Below are 25,411 nucleotides of genomic sequence, written 5' to 3'. Positions count from 1 at the left end.
TGGCAGAAAGCACAGCTCTGTCCACAAGAAAAACAATGAGAACTTACTGGTCCTCCAGGATAGGATAGAATCAATCTTCTGTTTTTGTAAAACTAAGATAAATTGAACTAGAAAGATCTACATGCCTTGGAGGCCTAGAAAGATGTTCATGCCTCCAAGGTTCTGTGTAGACATGAACTTTTCTCCCGGACTCATAGTTCTGAGGTCAATATGGATTAATTCCTGTATTCAGCAAGGGTATTTTTTTGAATACTAAGTGCTTTGAACATCATAAGGCATCATCTTTTCTCTTTCTGAGTTTGTTATCAGTTGGAAAACTCAGGAGATGGTAAAGGAGCAATACAAGTAGATATGGGGCTAAGGGCTCAGTGTCTGCAAGGGTGGGGAGAGCTCCTGGCAGGGTCTGCAAATTGGGGGACTGGAGCTGGATGCTGGAAGTGGAGTAAGAATTGGATAGAACTGGATGTGCAGGAAGCAAAGAGCAGGAAGAGCAGAGGCTTAGCAGTCAGACCGCTGGCTCAGTTAACGTGAGGTTAGGAGCCTGGGACTACGAGGAATCTGCACTGCAGAGCACGGAGAGTTGGCACGGCGTAGATACGTTTTCTTACCTTAAGGAGAGCTTCCAGGTTGTGGAATTTTATCTTAGAGCAGGTGAAGCATTGTGTTTCAAGGTTAATATGACTGCAGTGTGTAAGGTAAGTTACAGGGCAGAAGAGCTAAGTGGGGGGACTCATTAGAGGCTGTCTCAGTCATCCAGATGCGAAGTGACAGGTCGGATCAGGGTTGGGGGGAGGCTGTGGAGGTAACCGGAAGGACACTGACCACGTAGCAGTGCTGCTGACCATGGGGCACAAGCAAAGCGAAACCCACGTGCTAGTGACGAGGAGTGTAGGAGCCCCTAAAACCCACTTTCCCATAAGAACACTCGGTTGGAGAGGAGGGCCCTCAGCTTATGACCAGGATCCCAAGTGACAATGTCCGAAATAGCTGTTTTGGTCTTGGTGCTTGGCAGAGCACAGGGCTCTGGAAGAGACTGGAACTATTCCCTGTCTCTCCTTCCTTCTCTGTTTCTCATGGCCTCCCCACCCAGTTCCCACAGTGAGGCCTTCTGCTTGGGCCCCACAAAGGAAATCTTACTAATTGGGCAAAGGTGGTGCTGCCCAAAGTACAATCCTTGCAGACCACTGGGTTTTAAGTTAGATAGAGGGGCAGGGCAAGGGCCAGAGTTCTGTGGTCAAGTAAGTTTGGGAAATATTCTTGGATAATTAAACACGTTTCTTTACTGCAAGACTTCCCATGGTTTTAATAAGGGAATAAGCATTTTGACTGCCCAAAAGAGGGTAAGACACCATGCAAACTATTTGGACCATGGAGCTCTTCTGAGGAGAAGCATCTTGAGTGGAGAGGGATAAGTAGCACACGTTTCGAGAAACCAGAGAGCAAAGAGCTTGTCTTAAACACAAGTCTCTTGCCCTGGAGGCTGGTGGTGTGATGGAGAGAAACAAGAGTGGACCCTGGGGCTGGGTCCTGCTACTAGCCGGCCACCTGGTCACTGAACTTTTCAGGGTCTGTTTCTGCCAAGGTCAAACTAATAGTAGATGAACTCTTAAGTTCTTTCAACTCCAAAAGTCTATAATCGCGTGTGCACTTAGAAAAGGAAACTCAACTGTGATTTTTCTGCTCTGTAGTCACACTGGTGGAGGAGACGGTGGTGGGGAGAGCGAGGTGAGGGGACAGGAACAACAAGGTGAGTAACAAGTGGTTTGAGGCCCGGAGTGCTTACGCAGTCGAGCACAGTTACAGTGCTGGACTGATGCAGCAGAGAGAAATGGGGTTTCCACTTTGTTCTTGGGCTTCTCTGGGTCCAGCCGTGCCACGTGGGGTCGTGCAACCGCATTGCTAAGGCAAAACTAATTCCCAATGGTCACTTAATCCACCTGATCTCAGTTTTGCTTTTGCTGTTAAGCAGCTGTGAAACCTTAGATAAACGAGTCATTCCTTTGGGTCTGGGTTTTTTTCATCTGAGAAAAAAGGGAAGTGGGTGAGATCAGGGACTCCTGACGTTTTGTGAGGAGGAACTGTTTCTGAGTTGTCCTGGGTCTTATCTGGAGATGTTCTTTTACCCACTCAAGGCAGATGGGCCCCGAGGTCCTGTCTTCAGTTCCCTTCTCTTCCCTGATCGTCTCAGCTGCCTTTGACCTCATTTCCTGCCTTTATGCCTTTATGTTCAGATAGGTTTCTGTGCCACCAAACGCTCCCACGAGTACTGGACCCACCTTCTCCTTCTCTGCCCCATGTGTTCACCTGGCCCCAGTTCCTTATGTTCCAACCCAAACTCACGATGCTCCCTTGCGCGCCAGCTCCCCTCCTGGTGTCTCCAGGTCTTGCTGATGGTGACGTGTTCCTGGTCGCGGCGGCTGCACCTCAGGCTCCTTGGGTCCCTTCCTTTCCCTGCTCTAGCCAGCCGCTGCCTGGCGCTCCATCTTCCCCGCGTCATTATCGCCACACCTCCATGTCGTTTCTTTCCCCTTCCTGGTGTCATTGCTCCAGGTCAGGCTCTGCCCCCAGTCTGGCCTCTGAAGCAGCCCGCGTGCCAGGGCGAGCCTTCCAGGGCCTCTCTGAAACTGCCGCCCTCTCCTGAAAGGCTCTCCTGGGGTGACCATGCTCACCCCTTGCCGCCCTCCAGCTCCAGCCGTCCACTGGCTCTCTCTTCAGGTGCCTGGACGTGCCTGTCCTCCGGACACTGTTTACTGATCTCACACCATCACTCACCTGTTCAAGTTGTTCCCTTAGACTCTTGTCTTCACTTTTTCTGACAAAACCCTAGTTAAATTTCAAGAGTCAGCTCAAACAATGCCTTCTCGCTCCTTCAGGTCTTGCCTGGACACTCCACTGGCTGATTGTTCCTCCTTTAGGACCTTATTCTTTCCTTTCTTACTCCCCCACCAACCCAAATATATATGTAGTTACATCCATTGTGTCTTATAATATGCATTATATCTTCTTTGAGGCAGAGGAATACCTTTTCTTCAGCTATAGCATCTATAGCTCCTGATATATACTGGGAGCTAGAAACCTTATTGGATCCATTAATATCAAATTATTAATCTATGATACAAGAAAATCTGTAAATTATGACATCCTACTAATCTTAACAATTGGTCTAATCAAATCCTAAAAACATAAAATAAATAATCTACAACTCCAATACTTCTAAAATCTTGTTTGTGGTGTCCTGCCATTCTTACTTTTGTGTCTAGTTTAGGGATGGTTTTTCTGAAGAAATTTGATTTTGATTTTGGTTACAATATTGGGTTTAGTAAAGTCAGAAACTTAGAGCGAGGGAGAGTTTGCCCATCTTGTGAGACCGTCTCAGGGAAGCCGCCAGCCTCGCTGCACCAGGTGGCGACGGGCTCAAGTACCTGGGCTTCGGAGCACCACAGGCCTGGGTTTGGGTTCTGACTGTCTTGTTAGCTGGGCTGCCCTGGGGAATTTCCCTGCTGTCTCCAAACATTAGTTTCCTAATCTGTGATTGGAGGTCATAATATATCTGGCCTGTAACGACTACAGGTACTGATTTCTACTCCTGGGAATTGTTCACAAGCAAATTTCTCTTACCCCATTCTCACCTGAAGGGCTTCCCCAAACCTGGTGGATTTTCTGTGGGTTCTGTGGACTTGAGAAATGCAAACCACGCTGGCCTGTGTAATTTCAGAGATAGACTGGAAAGTTGAAACAGAAATTCAGGGAAGGTTGGGGCCTGTTTTCCTGGCCTGGGGAGGAGGAAAGCAGACCTGTGTCTTATTCTGAATCAGTCAAAGAATGACAAATATTTGGCAAAATCCTTTTTTTGTTGGAAAAAAATTCCTCTGCCATCTTTTCTTGCCCCAGTCTCTTGTATCTCCAGACGTCCTGAAAGCCTAGACCCCTGGGGTTCCCAGTGAAAAGCCAGCTCAGTCCAGGACATAAGATCAGTCTCATATCTCATTTCTGCTCGTAGAACAAAAAGAAGGAAGGGGGTTAAAAATTACCAAGCACTGAACACCTGCTATGTGGCTGGCACATTTAATTTGTGATTCTTCTTCTTCATAAGTTGGTGAGATAAGAATCCTTAACTCCGTTTTACAAGTAGGTAGAAAATAAGTAATTCTTAAGATTATACAGCCAGGAAACCTCAGGGCGAGGAAGTGAACCTTCACTGGTCTGCATAAGTTTTAGCACTGGAAGCCTGCGATGTAATTGAACTGAACTAAATAGGGAGTGAGGTTTTCCTTTAGGTGTGGGGTTTTCTGTGTCAAGAAAATTGTCATCTAACAGCATGAACCTTTGCTGCCTTACCGGCACAAGGGAGTGGTACTAGGTTTTTGGAAATACTGTTTGGGTTGGGGGCACTTGGACCCTGATCCCTCTTTCTTCCCCCACGATGCTGTGACACTGATGATAGTATGTTTCAAGAGAGGTTGATATTCATAAACATTTTTGTAAAAATGGATACAGATATTATTGTTAATGCGAGTTTTCTGAAACAGTGAGGTAAACCCAAAGTCTGAAGACTTCAGCTGTATGCCTCACTAGGCACTAGAATGTGACATCTATTCTTGCTCTGGGTGACCATTTTATTCCCATCACATCTGTACCCTTCACTGAAGAAATTGGCAACTTACGGTAGCTGTTCAGCAAGCCACCTGCACACAGTGGCACTGGGTAGTCATATGTCATCCTGTCCATTCAGCAGAATACAATACATAGACCATGGAGAGGAATGGTGTAACTACAGGGGCTAAAATGTAATGACCCCCAGCCTGTTGGACAGGAAACCCAAGGTGAAACATACAGGATGCGGATGCTTGATTGTCTTTAATGATAAAAACTATACATCAATATATTTTTATAGGTGCATAGGATAGTTCTAGTTCTGCTCAGGCAACTAGTTCCTCTCGTTCAGGCGACTGATAACTAGTCGCATCAAAGCAGGTGAATGATCGTCTGAGGTGGAGGTGAAACGTATTTCGTTGTATAGAGCAGCGGCTTCAGGTTGTCTGGGAGTTCCCGAGACTCTTCCAGGGAATCCACAAGAGCAGAATTATTTTCAGTAATACTCCTGAGGTGTTCCTGCGTTTTTCGCTCTCATTCTCCCCCAAGTGTATGGTGGCGTGTTCCGGAGGTGACAGGATATGTGAAATAGAAACAAATTGAGTCCGTAAGCAGATATGAGACTCTGTGTTTGATTAAGCCAGATACCAAAGAGGTATTTAGAAACATAAAACAGTGTCCCTTTTCTCACTACATATTCTTTGAAAAGTTATTTCATATAAAAAATATGTTAACATGTAATTATCATTTTAATGAATTAATAAAAAATAAACATTCTAAGTTTTAATTTCTAAATCAATGGGTATCATAAGTACAGACCCCAGACGCAGAATCTCTTTGAGATCCTCTGGGATACGTAGGTTCCTTCAGTGCCTGGGGGCTTCTGTTAGATATTGAGGGAAAGGAACGTCTCACAGGGAAGACAATGTGGAGCAGCAAACGTTGGCAATAAAATACTGCTCTCCCTTTTCTCCCCCTCCGTGAAGGGAAACCGCCAAGTGGCCGGGGGTTCAGTGCTCCGGGAAGTGGCCGGGCTCGCGGCTTGAAGCAGAGAAGGTGCAGCAGCCGGAGAGAAGCACAGGCCAGCCGCTGCTGAGGGTCCTGCTCCTCAGAGGATGCGCTGCCCCCGTTGATGTAAGTAAGGCCGGTGACCGGAGCCCTGCCACCGCATGGACGTGGGGGCGACGGCAGGAGGGGGCACCATGCGCTCCCGCTGTGGGTCCCCTGAGCCCCTCGCTTACCTCTGCGGGGGTCCTGGGGAAAGCTGAGCTCGGGTTCTGCGCCCGGAGCAGATTATCAGATGAGAAGATGGTGTATTTGATGTGGAAGGGAACCTGATGTGAACTGCAGCTTGCTGGTCGCACGTCGCTGGCCCCGCTGCGGCCAGCCCCAGATGAGACGCAGGCTCTGGGGCCTTGTGGCCCGGAGGAACCCGGGAGATGGGCACTTCCCTGTCTCTGCGGGACCCGCCAGAATCTCAAGGCTCTGGATCAGTCTGGGTCTCCTCTAAGATTCCAATGTCATTTATTTATTTTTTTTACAAGCTGCCTTCTTCCAGCAATAATTTGAAGGGGGGGTTAGAGAAAAATAGTACTTAATGCAACTACTAAAACCGGAGTAAGAGAACCAGAGTCCCGTACAAAGGTTTAGGGAGTTAAACGTACAAGAAAACCCAGCCCAGGGATACTTAGCGCGGGTCAGCGCAGCCCTGAGCTCCGGGTCTCGTGCAGAAGGAGAAGCGTGGTGCACGGCAGAACGTTCCCGAGGAGGCTAAGGAGCCGTCGCACACGTCAAGGTGGCCTGCTGTAGGGGGACTTTGGTGCCATGGGGCTTCTCAGTTCATCCTGAACAGTTCAAATCCCACCAGCAGATGGAGAACCGGGGGAGTCCAGGAGCCTGAGACCTGCCTGGAGCTCCCTGCAGGCAGGCGCTGTGCCCCCTGCATGCCTCCTGCCCAGCACTGAGCGAAGGGTCTGGCCCACAGAAGGTGCCCAGGCAGGACCCCCTGACCCGACTTAGGCTTATACATCCGCACAGCTTCCGTAGTGCTTGCTGGGTGACAGACAATGAAGTTAATGATGTGGACCTGCGGGTTCTTGGGCGTGAAGCATGAGGGTGGGAGGGGAAAGTGGCATTTTACTCGTGTTCCCCAGGGGAGGTCCCACTGTCAGGATGCTCACTGGATCATACACTCCTTTCTGTTTCTCATCTCAGAACCGCAGCCTCCCCACATTTCTCCTTAGCCTCCTTGGGTTGAAGGAGGTATCCTGGGTCCCCCTCTTCCCACACACTGCCTTGAAACTAATTTCCCACCCCCCCTCCCTCCCTTTCTTCCTCCCAATAGACTCCTGGGAGTGGAGGGCCAAGCCATCCTCAGGGGAGGCCTCATCTCGGAATGAATGACCCGTAGCGACCTTGGACCACCAAGCACAAGTTCCTGCAGGGTTTCTCTGTCACAGACATTCCTCAACCATTACTTACCGGTGCATCTTTGCCTTCAGAAACTACCGCTGCGGTCTTTTCTTCCCACACCACCCAATCTTAAGTGACTATTTCCAGAAATTATTATTCCAGTATCCAAGGCGTGGGCTATACCCAGCCTTGGCTGGTGGAGCCCACTGTGGGTGCCTCCCCCGACCCCGGCACACTATTGCACCTACAACTGTCTCAAGCCCTTCGGCCCCCCAAGGAGAGTGTCTCAGGTCTCTCTGGTCACGAATCCAGGCTTTCCCCTTTTCTGAGACTGAGAGACGGACTATTGCAGTCTGTTTAAAAACTTAAGTTGCCGTTCCCTGTGTCTCTTATTAACAGGAAGACCAAGTAATTTGGCATCTACACTGGAACACTTGTGAAGGGAAGGCAAAGCTATTCGTAGATCCTCTGGAGCAGGAGCTCAGTCTGTATGTGTGTCACCTACTTTTCAGAGGTCTTGCATTTTTTATGAATACTGAGAGCGGAAGGTTAACAATAGTCTCTGGAGATAAAATTCCTGAATTCTGTCCACTGGTTGGTTCTGGGTTCAGGGGGCTCTGGAGTTGATTTCATAGCGCTGAGTGTTTATAATAAGCCGGTGGAGAGCCTGTCCTCCTGTGGGTGTTGGAGCTCCCGGGGGACGCGGTCGGCATCGGGCAGAGCCGGTGGCGGCGTTCGTGGGACCTGCTGCCGTCCCCGCGCCCCGCCACCTGCGCCTCCCCCTTCCGACCCTCATGCTCGCCCTCTGCCTCCCCTCCTGCTGCTCTGTCTCCTTCTCCTGTTCCCTTTCTGTCTCCTTCTCTCCATTTGTCACTCACACCCCCTTCCTTTTCCTCCCTCTCCCAAAACGGCCCTTTCAACATCGCTGGAGGGCAGCTCAGCAGCGCTGCCAACCTTAGTATCTCCTTTAAAGGAAAACTTGTATTTCCAACTGTCACTTGATTTTCCTTCATGAGTTGGTGGCTGTCTTTCTGCCATTGCAAGGGGCTGAGGAGGGGTCTGTTTCCCATGAGTCTCTGACAGAAGGTTCTGGTTTTCCTGTGTCCTGGAGGAGGTTTCTCTCTGGCCTGAAGGCAGCCCGGCCCACGGTGTTGGAGGTGGGCTTGCTGATGGGATGGGTGCAAGGTGGGCTGTCGACAGAACAAACCTAGGAAGCATCCGCTGGTTACAGCATCGGCGTAAACGAGACACTGTGATTGCAGTGCCGTATAAGCCTCGACGTCTAAGATTTTGGAATTTGGCTGTGCCAGGATCATTTCAGAAAAGGCAAGGTCAGGATCAGTGTCTAACTAGTCAGCGCCTCAGCTACGTGGGTGTGCCAGTGCAGGAGAGGAGGGACCTACTGGGAACTGAGGAAACCAGTGTGCAAAGGGAAATGGAGGTAAGGTGTGCTGGAGGTCGGCTCAGGCCCTTCTGGGTGAACAGGGCTCCAAAAACGATATGAAAAATGTAAGCTGAGAAGGGCCGACAGTACTAGGGAGAACCTCCGGGCAAGAGAACAACATGCTCTTATTCGCTCATGGGGTCCAAGGATTTGGGTTAGGAGCTTATGAAATAATAGCAATGCTTGCTGAGCGCCTGGGGTATGTAAAGGAATCTGGAAGTGAGCTGAAGGGATGCAGTCATGAATGAGGTGATTCCAGCCTAGGTGGCCCGCGGCTGATAGGGGAGAGAAGGAGCAGAACCGAGATCTGGGCTCAGGTGCGGTAGGTGTGTCCGGGAGTGGCGTGGACCGATGGAAGCAGAGAGCACTTGGCGCTGGGATGGTCAGCGCACAGATGGGGAGCGTGCGGCTTGGGCCAGACCCTGGAGGTGAGGCAGGAATCGGTAGGCGAGAGAAAGGTGAGGGTCAGTCACCATCGGTGGAGCCGGCCTGAGCCCGCCTGGGCGGCAGGGACGCAGAGGCCCAGGGACCAAGCGCCTCACTGGAGGAGTGGGGGGGGGAGGCGGAAGCAGCAGCCCACGGGGAGCAGAGGGTCAGGGTTGAGGAGCAGCGGAGGCGGAGCTGGAAAGGAGGGCAGCTGCCAGATGGGCGGATCGCTGGCTGCTGGCCGGGCTAGGATGTCTGCGCACCGCCTTAGGGACTCAGCATGCGCTCAGAACCTGCTCTGGGTGGGAGGGAGGCCTTGGCTTCTGGAGAGGCTCATTTCCGGTGCCCCTCTTGCAGAGAGTGGGTGCAGTTCTGACCCAGATTTTAAGGTGCTGTAACAATACACTACCAGGGGGAAATACTAAGGGACCTAAAATAGATGTGTGAGAGACACTCTGAGCCAGTGTTCTCTGAGGCCGCATCTCATTTTTGCTTTGATATTCATAGCTTCTAAGAGATTCAAGGGTCAGCCACAAACCCTCAGAATAGATGTAGGGTTGCTGATGAGAGTCCTATTTCCATTGTTTGGGTTTTCATTGCTTATGACTTCTCAGATTACACGAGCTCTTTTAGCCTGAGATTACGGGCCGCAGGAATGATGTTAAGTGTTCCTGGATGGCAGTGTTCACTGCATTTCCTCCTGAGTGTGAACCTACGCGGAGTCCTGCTTCCTGGGGCTCGGCACTCCTGGTCCTCCTTTTACGATGGGCGGGAGGTGTTGGGCTCTCCCTTGCGGTCATTCGTAGTGTTTCTCAGGATTTCTCTCTGATGTCTGACTGTCTTACAAGAGACATTCACACACCTCTTGTATTGATTAGTTTTTAGGTGTCTGACGTTTTGTATCCCCCTCAGGGTTGTGAGACCCTCTTAGCCAGGGTTTCAGTCTCTGTTGGGTGTTTGGTTTTTGCAGAACACGGGCACAGCATCACGCATGCAGTACTTCGGGGCAGAGAGACTGGTCGGTGGTGGTGGTGGGATGCTGGACCCACCCACTCCCATGTTCCACCCCTGTATTGGGTTTTGTAGCTGAGGCCCTAAAAAGATCTTTGCTGATTGGAGTATCATCCACTGACAGCCTCATCAACACCCAGGAGTTTGTTGAAAATACAGAATCTTAGCCTCAGACCGCAGAGCCTGTAATTTGACTGGTATTTGAGACACGCTGGTCTCTGGGTGACATGCATGCAGATCACCTGGGATCGTGTTAAAGGCAGGTTCCGATATTATTTGAGGTTACTTACGTGACGGTAGAACAACTAGGCCTTGAAGTTGTCTTGCAACAAAGCAGTAACCTCCTTCCTAAGGGTGCCAGTGAACATCAGTCCCTCCTCAAGCTAACAGTCCTGCAGACCACAAGGGGCTTATGTCAGGAATTGGCACGCTAAAGCCTGAGGTCCAAATCCAGCCCACGGCCTGTTTTTGTAAATAAAGTGTTTTGAGAACACTGCTGTGCTCATTTATTTGCAGATCATCTGTGGCTTCCTTTGTGTTAAATAGGCCAGGTTGAATACTTACAATAGAAACCTTTTGGCTTGCAAAGCCTGAAATATTTACTATTTAGGCCTTTACAGAACAAGTCTGTTGGTCCCTGGCTTATGAGATGAACCCTAAACATTTTCTTGAAGAGAGGAAAATTGCTAGAGTCTTTTGCCTCAGTGGTAAAATTTGCAAGCCCGTCTCAATCCATCACAGAGAATCTGAATCATAAATCATGGTTCCCAAGTGGGCAGTGAAGGGTCTTGAGCCCCAGATTTGTTCCAACAACGGTACAAAATAATCAAGAGATTTTTTTCAAGGCCCATTTCATACCTACCTCCTTAAAGAAATACTTGTAATTTTCTTGAGCTGACCACTTCCTCCACAAACGGATTCCACTTTAGTTGTTCAAAATAAGTTTGACTTCCCTTGGAAAGTCAAAGCGTTGGAAAAAGCCAAGAGGAAATTCTGAGTGGAAATGTTTGGGACCAAGGAATAAAAGTGGCCTGGTATGGGTTGGGTAGAATCCACGTTTGAGTCCTGAAGCGGTGGCGTCAGCCCAGCTCACCTCTGGGCTGTTCACTGGGCAGCCAGAGTCAGACAGTGTGGGCTTGGAGTCCTTTTAATTCCCCAGGAGAATCCCACGCCTGTCTCTTATTTGGGGTTTTGAATTGTGAAGCGATGGCACACACACGCTCCAAGCTTGCTGCCTGTGTATGCCAAGCACACAGAGGCAGACGGCAGATGGGCTGAGGAGCCGGCAGTAAAGAAGGGGGGGCTGCATCTGCTCCACACCCACGACGGGGCGGGGCGGCCGTGGGAGGATGCGGGGCCAGGGCATGTGATGGCTCGAGGATGTGGGCGCACTCCCCTGATCTTCAGATCTTGGAGATCCTGTCTCTCCTCCTTCCAGAACCAAATTTCAGAGGAGGTGGGTGTGGGAGAATTACGGTCCTTTTTCCTTTATCCAGCGTTACCTGGAGCCACGGGGTTGGTGCAGGATTCCATGGGAATCTTGGCTGTGGGTCTGGGGGCTCTAGCCTTGTTCGGCTTCCTTTCCCACTGTCTGACGGCCTAGGATGCTAACAGGGTTTTTATGAGGAGGTGGAGTAGACAAAAGTGGGGCGTCCTCTCCTCAATTCTAGGCTCTCTTACTTCCAACCAACTCAGAGACACTGTAGGAGTGAAGTAGGTTCCCTCATGTGGAGAACAGCCTGCTCTGTGGCCAGGAAGCCCTCCTGGAATTCCCTAAGGTGCATCAGCTAATTCGATCAGAAGGTAGGGAGTGGAAAGCAGACTTACAGTTTGGGCTGACATTCCAGTCATTCTCTGTTGGATGGAGTATAATGTATTCATTCATTCATTATTCATTTCTTCTTTCATTTCATGAATACCCACTGGAAACCTACCATGTAACAGGATGGTGGAAAAACATGAATTGGAGAGTTGGACAAACCTGGGTTCAAATTCTAGTGTCCCCACTCTGAGCTAACTACTCCTCACTCTGGTTTAGTCGGCGCGTTTCTTCTCTCCTCATCCCACTTTGCCTGAATCTTCCTGAATCTGAGACTGGCCTAGTTGATCCCTTCTCTTTGCCATTGCTAAGAGTTTGGCATCGTCTGTGCCCAAACCATACTATGTGGAATGTATCCGCTCAGGTGCTCGTCTCCCTCACCAGATGGCAAAGTCACTGATTTCATTAATGTTTTTTGCCCTTAGTTCCTGACATATATTAGAAATTGAATGTTGTGCCCTGAAAGGAACTTGGTTGTATGATCTAACTTCCCTAATGCATGGTTTTCTCATCTGTAAAATAAAGGTGATGAAAACATACCTTGTGATCTTGTTGTGAGGATTAAATCAGGTATGTTTGGAAGAGTGTTCTGTGCATACAAAGTGCTCACAAATATTATGGTTGTTCTAATATCGGTTGCTTGGGATTTGGTAGAAGATAAGTACAAGAGAATCATAAAAATGTATGAGGATGTCTTAGTCTGATTTCCTAAACTGAACGGTTGGATGGGAGAGGGTCTGGAGACTGAGGCTTGCATGCATGTGTTGACAATGGACGGAAGCTCCATGTCTCCCCCTGCGGTATGCTCACAACACTGGGGTATGTCCTATTTATTTCTGTCTCTTTATGCTCCTCAGCACAACTCAGAAGGTGAATATAATAAGTAGATAACCAGATATTGATGGCACTATAAGGCCCAAATCTCCTGCTTCCCCACCAAATCTTCCCATACTCCAGGCTTGTGTCTATCTTGTCTTGAGAACCTGGATAGTGGAACCAATGTGTAGAGAAGCAGAGATTTGGGGAGAAGAGAGTAAGTCCAGTTTGAAACACCTCAAGTGTGCAATCTGGCTATCAAACATGCAGGCTTGGAGTACTGGAAGGGGGTGGTAGCTAGACCCTTGTTTTTTACTTTTTATGGATCTGTTCTGGCTCTCAAAGTTAGACATAGAACTCATGATACAGCTCCCGTGATGCTTAATGCCCATCCATTAAAAAACACATGAGGAATATTTATTGATCCATTGTAAATTATTGGACCTTGTTTCCTATGTAAGTAACAAAGAACTTCTGCAGATGATTGAGCAGTTTTGTAAGATGGTAAGAATTTTGCTCCAGGAAGACCAGATTTTACTGCAAGTGCATCAGAAAGACTGGAGGGAAAGGAGGCAGAGGAGGGGGGACTTGTCAGCAGAGCAGCAAAAGAGCAGGTGGGCGGTGGAGGAGTCGGAAGCAGAGCTATGCCCAAGGAATAGAGGGGAGGGGACTTTGGCTACACACGACTATACATGGCATTAGCCCTGGAGAAGTCTCCTTGCTCTGGGAGAAGCAATAACCAGCTTCATGTGGCTTTGGGACCAAAGCCAGCGATTGCATCCAAAAGAAGATGATGAGAAACACACAGGCCACGAAGACCAGGAAAGCACCATTCATCTTTTTGTTGCAAACTTTATTTTCCAAAGCCCTGGATAAGGGAGCAGAAGCCTCTGCCTGTGGCTGTGGGCTTTTTCTTAGGAAATGCAAGATGAAATTCCCCTCAGTAAATCACGGAACTGATAATACCCAAGAATTTGAGAGTCTTGCAGAGGACAGAGGAGGAGGTTGTCAGGAGAGGGATGGGGACACAGAACTGATCAGAGACAGAAAGCAACAATATAAAATGTGGTCAAGGGTGAGACGACATTAAACTTCATATAAGCTGTATTTTCCTCCACAGTCTAATTTTATGGAGAATTTTTTTGCCTTCGAATATGAAATATTCTTATAATTAAAGAAAAGCCATTAAAATGGAGAAACTACTTTTGGTTGATAAATACTCTAGTAATTCTCTCTGTATAATAAACCCCCCAGAATTATAAATTTGACAAGATGTATGAGTGACCTTAAAAAAATGTCCATACAATTTGATATACTAATTTCACTTTTATGAATTTATTCATAAAAGGAAACACTGTGAAAGGGACAAAGTTTATACCCAATGATACAGCATTAGGCACAAAAAAGAAATGGTTTAAATGGCCAGCACTGAGGGTATTGTTAAATATGTAGGTAATAAACCTTTACAATGATGGTTTTGAGAATTTTAGATAACACAGGACTGTGTTTGTGGTTTTATAGTAAATGAAATTAGAAGTCACAAAGTTCAAAAAGGTATTAAATTATGTAAAAAGGCACAGAAAAAAATGAGTGAAAACATCAAAATATTAACTATTTTGATTTTAGGTGAGGAAATTATAGGAACATTTTTGGTTCTTCATACAATTGAAAGTTCATAAATAAGCATGTGTTATTTTTATATCAGAAAAAGAGATAGAAGTATGTGGTCTTTTTTTAAAAAGGGAAAATATTATAAAGGAGTATTTGTTGTTTTCAGAGAGAATATATGAAAAATCTAATAACCTCTTTGCTTCCCTGGGATTCTGGGATGATTTTTATTCTCAGGAGGATATTTTCTTGCTCTGAGTTAAATTCTCTTCATATGTCAGTCTGTTCCTGGGACAAAAACATAGCAGGTTTTCTGTCTGAGCTCTGTTTCAACATGTCCAATAGTCCTCTGTTACCTACATGGAAAAAAAGACCCAAACCATTCTTTCAGAATCAAATTCCAACTGATTTTTCCAAATTTACTTCCCATCCGTCCCTCAGTGTATTTTCTACTCAAATCAAACCCCCTCTCAGACTTGCTATTTCTTGTATGTGTCCTCAATTTCATTTTCTAAACCTGTTTGTCTCCAAGAGAGCATGTTCTCAGCATGTATTAGACAGTCAAGCAGACAGGAGCCTCCTTTGACATGACCAGGTTGAGACGGCTGTAGGGTCTTGGCAAACCATTTCCCCTTTCTGGCTCCCAGATGGCACCCCTGTAATACTGGCTGCCAAGGTCCCTTGCGGCTCTGGAGCGTGGCCAGGCTCGCCGCCTTACTGCCTAGTGTGCTCATTCTGTCTTGTCTCTGGTTGGGGCCTGAAGTGCCCCCTTCCCTCCTTTCATCCTGCCAAATCCTTCACTTCCTGCTCATGTTGCTTTCCCTTCATCGTATGTTTCCTGTGGTTCGAAAGAACAGGGACTGTTTCTGTCAGTCCTTTGGCCACTCGGATGCATTATCTTGGCCCCACCTATGTCAGGGAGAGGGGTATTTAGACCATCTACAGTATTTCCAAAAACCCAAGGAAAAGTCACACGTGGGCCTACTGCAATTCTGTGTTTCTTTATTTTGAGTGAAAGGATTATTTTTCTTCTTTAGCCAGCATATAAGTGTGAATTTTACAGTATCCATCAGAGAAGGTTCTCCTCTTACCAACCACTGGTTTATCCTTCAGTTCATATGTAACTCCTCCTGCGACCAGAATCCTCCCCCTTCAAATTTCTAGCAGTACATTGCTTCCCTCCTTTCTGTCCATTACCTGCATGTCCACACCGGACAAAACTAAGAGGCTGGTTGAGAAAATGGAGCGTGTACCAAAGTGCTGAGAGCACCTTCACCATGTTGCGGCACGAGGGCATTTTGGAGGGAGGGGGTCAGAGGTGTCTTCTGACTCACGCTCACAGGAGCAGCCAGAGCTCGCGGGCGGCTCCCGACCCTTTGCTCCCTCGCTGCCCAGGGGGCATTGTTTTTCCTTCTGTTTCTTATTAACAGCACAAGAGACTACGAAGTGCTTAAGGGCAGAAATCTTGCCTGGTTCATCTTTGCGGCTCTTTCTGGAACCAAGATGGTGCTAAGCACAGGGCAGGCCTTAGTAGGTGTCCGTGGAATGAGTGGACGAGCAGATGAAGGGCAGGCATACTCCAATGGCAAGGGGAGCATTGTGGACTCTGGCAAGAGTACAGGGACAGAGCCAGAGTGGACGGTGGTCACCGCTCCGACTTACGGTTACGTAACCCTTGGGCATGTGCCTTCGTCACTGTGGGGTCAGTTCCCCAGCTGTCAAAGAGCATGCATACATGTGGGTGAGGCGGTTAGTGATTGAAAATGTGTGTGTAGCATTCATAACATTACCTGGCACAGTGCTGCCTCTGAAGAGCATTTGAAGAGCATTTATGTAGCACTTTTTTTCCCTTTAACACTTTTAAATTAAAAATCCTGAAAATCACTAAGTAAATATAACCCAGAATCCCATCATTTAAGAATGATCTAAAATAAAAAGTAAAATTTCCCTTCCCAGCCATCTCTCTTAATTCCCCAGAGATAAATACTTCCCTCAACATTTAAGGTTTTGGTGCTTATCCTTCCTGATAGTTTCCAAAGTTGCATTAGGCATATGTATGTGCTTGCATTGTCTAAATAAAACTACTTGTGTCTATTTATCTATCTGTCTAACACCTATCACCTCTAAGTCAATTATTTTTTTGGATGAGAGCAGAATTATTCATGGTTTGAATATCCCATAACTAACCACCAGTCCCACACGGTTCTGGTGCTCTGTGATTACCAATGACACTGCAGTGAACTTCCTTATACATGTATGTTTTTAAGCTTGTATGTCACACTTGCTAGCAGCCAGGCCCCTAAATGTTTATTATTCCCTTGACTCAACCACTCTGAGAAGGGAGAGTAGATAACGTCACTCCATTTTACAGATGCACAAACAGAGGGTGAAAGGAAGCAAGCACCTTGCCCAAGACACACACGGCTGGACTGTGACAGAGCCCGGGTTTCCCAGTGCTTGACTTCTAGTCCCAAGCTCCTCTTATCCCAAGGGCAGTGGATGAACGTCCCAAATAAAGCTCTAGTTAGTAGGGAACAGGCACAACCAGGCAGAGCCGAGTGGGCCACTGAGCAGGCAGCTGCATTACACTGTATTAAAAACAAACAGAAAAGAAACAGAAACACACACAAAAGGACAAAAAAACTCAAGGCCAAACATTTAAAAGCTACCATTTGGAAGAAATATGCCAGTGGTGAGTGGGGCCTAGCATCGGATGAGCTGTTCTTATCTAGGTACCACTTCTTGTGTGATGTTCTCAAGGTGATATCCGAATGGTGAGGCAGGCTTAGGATGCATATATGTAGCAGGAGAGCTACAAAGGACACCCCAACAATCCCCCAAATTACACTGTCCCCCCCATCCCGTAAGTGTCTAGAAAGGGCCTCTAGGCATCTGGTTGGGATTGGCCTTAATTGACATCTTCCTCAATTATTTACAGGAAATAGCTGCTATTAAAATCCACAGATGCAATCAATTGGCAGGGTCACTGGAGACCACAAGTTATTTCCCAGGCATCAAGAGCATTTGAGAAGGGCTGGTAAGAAGGAGAACAATTCAGCCTGGAAAAATGCACATTCACGAAAACAGGGCAAACAGTCTCAGGGAAATAGGACTGGGCCTGCATTGAGACAGGGTGAACACTCAATGATCAAGATAGATAATACTGTAATAGTATTAAAATAATCAGATTGGCAAATTACAACGCATGGGCCGGCAACCTGTTTGTAAACAAAGTTTTAGTGGGAAGTCACTGGAAGTGAAGGTAGAACAGCGGGGGAGTGCCAGGCTAGGAGGACAGCGGGGGAGTGCCAGGCTAGTTACTGGACATGTGAAAACCCTGGTTAAGCAGCCAATGTTAGACAGTACAGACCGTGGTCTGTGATTTATGGGAAAAATACTTATGTAGAGAAAGAATGAGTGGATTTGACTGTTTCTATTAGTCTCCTAGGGCTGCCTGAACATTTACCACAAGCTGGGCAGCTTAAGACAACAGACTTATTTTCTCCCAGTTCCGGAGGCTGGAAGTCCAACATCAGGGTGACCACCAGGGTTGTGCCCCCTCTGAGGGCTGCAGGGAAGCACCCTTCTTGTCTCTTCTGGCTTCTGGGGCTCCTGTGGCCACTCCAGTCCTGCCTCTGTGGTCACATAGCCTTCTTCCCTGTGTCTCTATGCCTGTGTCTGAATCTCCTTTCTCTCATAAAGATACCAGTCATTGGCTGACACCCTAATGTGGAATGACCTCATTTTGATAATATCTGTGAAAACTCAATTTCCAAATAAGGTCACATTCCTAGGTACCAGAGATTAGGACCTCAACACATCTTTTTGTTGGGGTGGAGGGACATAACTGAACCCACTACACTATTAAATAGCAGAGATTTCATTTAGATGCAACAAAAACACATTATCTATTTACAGGAATCTGGAAGTAGAGTGGGGATTGACTTCTGTCATAATTAAATTACCTAAGGAAATGTTTAAGGAAATACAGTTGAATTTCTTTGGGATTCATATGTTATAACCTCTGCTAATGGACATGGTGACAAACAGGTGCAGGATTTTAAGGGGAGTCCTGATTTCAAATGTTGAGATAACAGTGACTAGAAAACATTTTTGCTAAATTTTATGTCTTTGGTTGATACTTTATTTTTTCAATAAATTTATTTACTAAGTAGCAATTTACTAATTAATTGCTAGTATGATAGACTGTGATACCTTTCAGAGATTTTTTTTTTGCATAAATTCACAATTTAGGGGAAAAATATCCTCTGCCAGACCTGACATTATGACTTTCAGTTCATGAAATTCGCTGTTATACCTCTGAGCCCTGCTAGAAGGTGGTGAAAAAAAAGGGATTATTAGATGCTATTTGAATTTGAGGTAAGTTGAGATGTATATGGGAACCAGATCTGTTTTCTCCCATTTTTCAAATACATCACAGCCAAGTTCCAAAACATGAATGTGTCATAGTCTTTTAGTAAACTTTGTTGTTATAAACATACTTGTATAAGTGTAGGCCTAATTAGTTGTACCAGCAATAATAATAATAATAATATTAGTTACTGCAATTACTGTATTACTAACCCATAATTACTATGTGATCAATAACTGTAAATCATTATGAAATTAATAACTTAATAATACCTGATATCTGGGTGCTTGTTATATGCCAAGAACATGGATTGATTGATCCCTTTATGTGCATTATTTCACTTATTCGTGCAGTAATTCTTAGGAATGATATTCTGCTTACTTGGGTTTGAAATATCATACTTTTTTTCTTTGTCCTGGTTTTGGTTGGGGGTCACCAGCTCATGTAAAGATAGTTGCGTCTTTCTCTACATGGGCTATTTTCTGTATGAGTACATTAACTTTAACAGGTGGAAAGCACGGCTAAGAAGGGCTGCTAGCACAGGTGAAGGGGTCCTGCTTTAATGAACAGTGAGGAAGTGATTGTCCCAAACATTATCACCGATACATACATTGAACTACAGAAGCATTTTTTAAGAGCTTGAAGAGAGTTTGCTTTTTAAAGAATCCTGAAGTTCTCCCTGTCATCTGGTTTGTGTAAGTGATTTGCTTTGTAAACATTTTTTATAGTAGAAGGTAAAATTGAATTTATTTTATTTCAGTTTATTTCTTATTATAAACTAAAAATCAATGAATCTAAATAAGTATGTAATTTTAGAAAGTGTCTAAAAATACACTCCTAGAATTTGACTTAAGTGACTAGAGGAGTTTGTGGATATTTTTCATCCCTGTTGAAATTTTAAATTTGTTTAAATATCCAACATTTATCTAATTGCTCTAAGTATGAACTTGTCTAGGGGCAGGAAAATAGACTAAAATAAAGATTTTAAGTCTGATGTTTACATAAGAGGTCTGTGAATAGAATTTAGAGAAGTGTTTTATAACCTTGGTTGGGAAAAACATTATGTGTATATTTTTTAAAACTGTAACCAAAATTTAGCATTTCTTCCAATTAGTAGAAATCAATGGTATTTTTATATCACATTATAATTGTGGCCGCTATCTCATAATATTGTATATACTCATCACCACTTTGAAACTGTAGTGTAGGCAGGCTCTTGACCAGATCTTGTTACTTAATGATAAAGTGCACATATATTCCTGTACCATACATATTTTAAATTTTTGGATAACTGCATTTCACATATTTTATAACCAATATCATTGGTTTTCTTTGTAACCCTATGTTCTTTATGTATTTAACAACATGATTCCTAGAAAAGGTTCAGAAGCTTCACCAGACTGAATAAAGTGTCCACAGCACAAAAAAAGGTTAAGAACTTCTGGGTTGGAGAAACCCCTTGGGGCCCTACTCATTCTTTGGTTCCATCTGTGAGTGCACGAGGCTGGGGGGTGATGCTGTGTTTGGAATGTGTGTGGTAGCAGGATGTGGCCTCCCACATGGCCAACGCGTCAAGAGGAAGAAAGTGAAACAGATAGAAATGCTTCCATGGCGCACCTCCTGCCTTAAGATGCCACTTTGCTGGCCGCCCTCGCCAAGGCTAGTATGCAGGCGTCAGAAGGGCATCAATTGGACTCACAGAGGTGGGGATCTTATCTCCACTTTGCTGCTTTCTAACTGTGTGGCCTTATCTGTTCCGTCAGCCCCTCTGTGCCTCATCTGTCAGATGAGCACCTTTCCTCTTCCGGTGACTGATCGCTAGTGGTGATGAAGCAAAAGAGAGTGGAAAAGCGCCCCTAAACTCTGAAGTGCCCTAAGAGCATAAGGGGGTCTTGTTGGCCACAGGTATCCTGGGTGCTTCTCTCGTTTGACCCTGCCACCTAGTGTGGTGGGACAGGAAATCGGGGCAGCTCTGCCTGGAGGCTCTTTGGCCTGGGATGATGGGAGCAAGGGGATGGGCAAGGGGCCTGTGGGAGGCTCAGCGATGGCCCCCAAGGACACCCTCGTCCTCATCCCTGGAGCCTCTGAATGGGCTGCCTTACAGGGTAAAAGGGACTTTGCAGATGTGGGTGAGGTTAAGGACCCTGAGGCGGAGAGGCCATTCTGGGTTACCTTGGGCTTGATGTGATCACAGGGTCCCTAAAAGAGGGAATCAGGAGGGTCAGAGTCAGAGCAGGATGATGTGAGGATGGCAGCGGGGCCAGAGGGGAGAAGCCGCCCTCTGACCGGGGCCGGGGGCCGGCGGGGCCGCTGGGCGCTGGAGCGGCGTGGAGGGGGTTCTCCCCGGAGCCCCTGGACGGGAGAGTCTGGCCGCACACCGACTTTAGGCTTTCTGGCCAGCAGGTCATAAAGTCATGCTCGGAGCCTCTGTTTGTGATCATCTGGCCCGGCAGCGACGGAGGCGGGCCCCCCAGCACTGCGGTGTGACGGGGCGCCACTGGCCTGTGCGTGGCCCTTCTTGCCACCCTGCTGGTGTTACCTTAAAGTTTTTAACTGTGGCAGTTCAATATTTTTAGTATTTTTCTCTCGTTTCTGTAGGCTGATTGGATAAGTGCTGAGTTACTGTAAAAGCAAAACTTTGTCTGCAACTGGAGAACGTCCAGCTCTTTCTCTTTTATGGCATTAAAATCCCTTCCAGTGGCTGCAGGGATTCTTGGGGGCATGTCTCTCATGCAGCCCGAGGCAGCTGCGCTCTCCGCCTCCTTTCCTGGCTGTGGCCCCGGCCCCGTGTGCCGCTGGCTGCGGCCGCCGTGGGGGCCGGGCCTGCCGCCTGGGACGGGCCGGCCACAGCTGCCTTCACCGGTTCTTGGCAGCTGCCCCACCCCGCCCCAGGGTCTTGCCCATGAGGGTCCATCCCAGGCAGCTGCACCAAAGCCACTCTGGGACAGCACCGCTGTGCCCAAGCTGCCAGGTGTGCCAAACCCTGATCCTGCTGAGGCCACGGTCGGGCTTTTCAATGAGAAGGAGTATCGGCCTTTCCGACCTCCTGTATGGCCATGATCCAGTTCCATCTGGTATTTTCTGTCTCCCTCGTATTGAAGCATATGTGACATACAACACTGTGCAAGTTTAGGTGTACAACACATTGACATGGTACCTTCACAGTGTGACGCGATCGCCAGTGTCACCTTAGCTACCACTTCTGTAGGGTCACATAATTGTCCTTTCTTCCGTGCTGGGTACAGTTAAGATCGAGTTTAACCTTTGTAGAGTGATTTTGTTGTCCAGTGACTGGTGTTTTCAGTGCTGTGCAGACAATATGTGTCGTTTTTAATGGAAGCAGAGTTTTTGAGGCTTACTTCGGGACCCCTCTCCCAAGCGCCCAGCCCTCAGGGTTGCCAGCGTGGCTGGCGCCAGTGAGGGCGACACTGTGCTGAAGTCATTGCCACCCTGTCTGTCAACACAGGACAGATGCTCAGCCCAAACTCATGACTTGATTCTCTCTTCCTCAGGAAGAGCGAGTTCCCTGGGGGAGCCTCAGTCCCTCATTGGACAGACTTCCACCTCGGAATTCCTCCCCACAGGCTAGGATGTGTCTACACCCGCAGGGAGCCCCACTGCATGGGCTTCACGCCGTGTGTCTGCAGGCGGATTCCACATCCGGAACCCCAGCCCCCAGCAGACCTCTGGTTTCATATGGAAAACCTGTGGGAGACCTAGAATTACTAGAGACATATTAGAACACTGGCTCTTCTGTTCTTCTTAATTTGCCTGAGTGTCAAAGTGTTAGGGGTCCAAGTGCATGCCTCAAATTTATAACCTTTAAAATATATGCCTTCTTTGATGCTAAAAATTGTCCAACTTTGCATCATATCTCCCCTGCAACAGTGAGAAGAACCTGTGAAGGTGTGTGGTGCATGGCTGGCTCAGGTTTTCAAAGGCCTCAGTCCGACCTGGCCTGGAAGAGAGAAAGATCATGTTAAGGGCCCTGTGTCCCCAGATACCTGCACATTTCTGTGACTTGCTGGTCTGCTTCTCTGAGCCCTGTACCTGAAGGCTGCTCTCGGCCACCCCTTCCTAACTCCACTGCTTAGAAATGTGTTGCTCTTGTGGAGGTCTCCCCCTCTTAGGAGAAAGATTTTACCTTCGTTTGAAGGTTTTACTTCTGTAAAATGAACCCTGTTTCTTTATTCCCTCAGTCTAAGTCTATCAGACATTTGAGAGAGCGTAATTCCTGGTACTGTGTATGCATTTAAGAGGGTTTGCAAGCAGCCACCAGTGCCTAAAGGCAGGTTTCCAAGCTCGGGGGAGGGCCCCCTGGTGAGGCAGGCATCTTGGTGCTCACACACCACCAGGTGCAGGCGGCTGGCCCTCTACCTGTCTTTACGCTGTTGCGTCTGTGCTGTGTAGAACAGGCCATGACACCTGGTAAACACTCAATAAATATTTATGGAGCGGATGCATCCATTCAGGGGCTATCCTGGATTGTGTCATTCAGGGGTCAACCAGAAGAACAGAACCCATAGGAGATATATAGCAAGAGACTCATCGCAGGGGCTTGGCTTAGGTGACTGTGGGGGCCGCCTGTGTAAGTCCCAGATCGGTAGGGCGGGCTTCCAGGAAGGGCAGGCTGCACGTCCTGGATCCAGGCTCCTGCTGCTGTCCAGGAAGTTCTTCTACTGGGAAGTCTTAGCTGTGCTTCTCAAGCCTTCCAATTGATTGAATCAGTTCCACCAGATTATCCGGGGTAATCTCTCCTACATCAAGTCAACTGACTTTGGATTTTAATAACATCTATGAAACACCATCACAGCAACACCTAGATTAGTGTTTGAATAACTGGGGACTGGAGCCCAGCCAAGTTGACAGATCAAAAAAAAAGACAGCCACGATTAAAGAAACTGCTGCCCTCCAGTTTCGCCGTGGGCACTGGCAATACAGCTGATTCAAGAGTCCGACGGGAATGCCTGGGTTCGGCCCTGTCACTGCGTCTGGCTTCAGCGGCTTTACCCAAGTGCTGAGCTGCTTCTGTCATCAGCTGATACTCACAGGCTCACGTGGTCTGGAAGGGTAAGTGGCTCCTCTCCCATTTGCCAGAAACCTGTGGTTATGTTCGCTGAGGAGCTGGAACACTAATTTCAGTGATTTGACTCCGGAACACGTTCTGAGGGGCCAGAGGACGGGATGGCACTTTGATTTTCCTTTGGCCCCGGTAAACATTTGATGCTTGTTGTGGTGGTTGAAATGCCGGATTTGCTCCTTTATTCATGTGCCAGGAGGTTCATGCTAAATGAGGGGTGTGGTCTGTCGGGGGAAAGTGGCTGTGGCTTGGCCCCTGCACCCTGTCAGCACACACACGTGCTCCGTGACACGTGACTGCGCTGTGGGGGTGAGGGGGCCGCCCTGAGGAAACGGGCAGTGGTCCGGGGGAGGCGGAGGGGTGAGGCAGGGATAGCCCCGCACTGGGAACGGGTTCTTCCCACCGACTTGTCACCACGGAAGCTTCTGCAGCCCTACTCGCCCTTTCCTCACCCAGGACACGTCTGTCCTGTGCCCGGTTAGGCAGCAGGCTTTCAGTATCCAGTAGTGAACAAGGCAGATCAACCCTCCTCCTTCTAGAGCTTCTTGTTGAGCCATTGCTAAGGGTCCCGATGATCGTATCTTCAGTGTTTACTGGGGGTTATCACGTCCCGAGCGTGCGGACTGTGGTAGAGGAGTGGGCATCACCAGGACCGGGGAGCCTTCGGAAGGTGATGACCGGTTATCGGTACCTTCCCACTGGCAGCCTGGCCCTCACTCTGACCCTCTCTTCCCCTCTGTGCCCTCTCCCTTGACCATCTCAGGCCTCCCCCTGAGATGTCTCCCCTCTTCAAAGACCTCTCTGATCAGCCGCTCTAGGCTGGCTTCTGACCCATCTGTTGTCTGGAGTCTCCAGCTGCCTGACGGGACACCGCCTCACGGAGGCTCTCAGGCGCTTCAAAGGCGTAGCGTGTGGGCAGACTCATCATTTCCATTGTATTCTTCCTTCTCTTTTCTGTCTCTGATAGTTTTATCACCATTCTTTTTTTTCACTTAAATAAAAAACATAGTCATCTTTGACCTGCCCTCTTTATCATCCCTGCCAGTCACATGGTCCTGCCCTTTCTGCGCCCATTATGTGTCTCATCTCTCCTTCCATTCATCTGTCACCCCCAGTGCCGGTCACACTGTCATGGCCACTTTCCTAGGCGATCGCTCTAGCTTCCTGACAACCTCCCGATGTTTGTCCCCGCTCTTTAGAGCTACCGGAGCACACTCTCGACGGGCCCCATGGTGTCACTCTGCAGCTCAGAGGCCTTCGGCGGATCCCTGCCGGGCTCTGCAGCCGGACGCCTGGGTTCTGCCCCTCGCCAGTGGGGTAACCTTAGGCTAGTTATTCACCATTCTATTCTGCAGTTACTTCACCCATAGAGGACCTTACCCCACCTTTCAAGAAAATTAATACATCATTAAAAAGGCTGTGCATGGAAGGAGCCTCTTGGAGGCACCTCTTGGGAGCCAATGGCATTTTCATGAGAAGGTCCCTGGTTTGGGAAGGACGTGGGACCGTACCCTGCCTATGTTCCCCACAGACTGCGGCTTCACGTCGGAGAGACATCGCTCTGTCTAGGGCAGCAAATAACTCTTCTCATTCATATAGAACCAATTTCTCCTGACTAGAAAACTCAAAGGTGACATGAATGGCGAAGGAATCATGGAAGAAGAAAGATGTTAGAGCAACTCTGGCTTTTTGTTTCTTTTGTGACTTATTAAAAGTTGAAAAGATGAGGCATTTAGATTCATGAAGTTAATTTTTTATTGTATATGGGCAGCTGATTATATCTGTGTGACAGAGAGAGAGAGAAAGGAGATCAGAGAGAGAGATCGCTTT

At 47.7% G+C, this 25,411-nt stretch overlaps 1 protein-coding gene across 2 annotated transcripts in view; it reads left to right on the top strand.

The window, feature by feature from the left end:
- Positions 1-25,411, top strand: part of DDR2 (discoidin domain receptor tyrosine kinase 2) — a 135,187-nt gene that overhangs the window by 8,786 nt on the left and 100,990 nt on the right. Inside the window, exon 2 of one of the 2 annotated variants that reach the window (XM_036922854.2) lies at positions 5,580-5,727. The exons of the other annotated variant lie outside the window; for it this stretch is intronic. The gene's annotated coding sequence lies outside the window, so the exon portion shown is untranslated. The remainder of the gene's footprint in view (positions 1-5,579; positions 5,728-25,411) is intronic. 2 annotated transcript variants of the gene reach the window in all.

Source organism: Manis pentadactyla, chromosome 19 (assembly GCF_030020395.1).
Source record: "Manis pentadactyla isolate mManPen7 chromosome 19, mManPen7.hap1, whole genome shotgun sequence".
In the NCBI taxonomy this organism is placed as follows: domain Eukaryota; kingdom Metazoa; phylum Chordata; class Mammalia; order Pholidota; family Manidae; genus Manis; species Manis pentadactyla.
The sequence above is the reverse complement of the archived record's forward strand: the minus strand, read 5'-3'. Positions and strand labels throughout refer to the sequence as shown.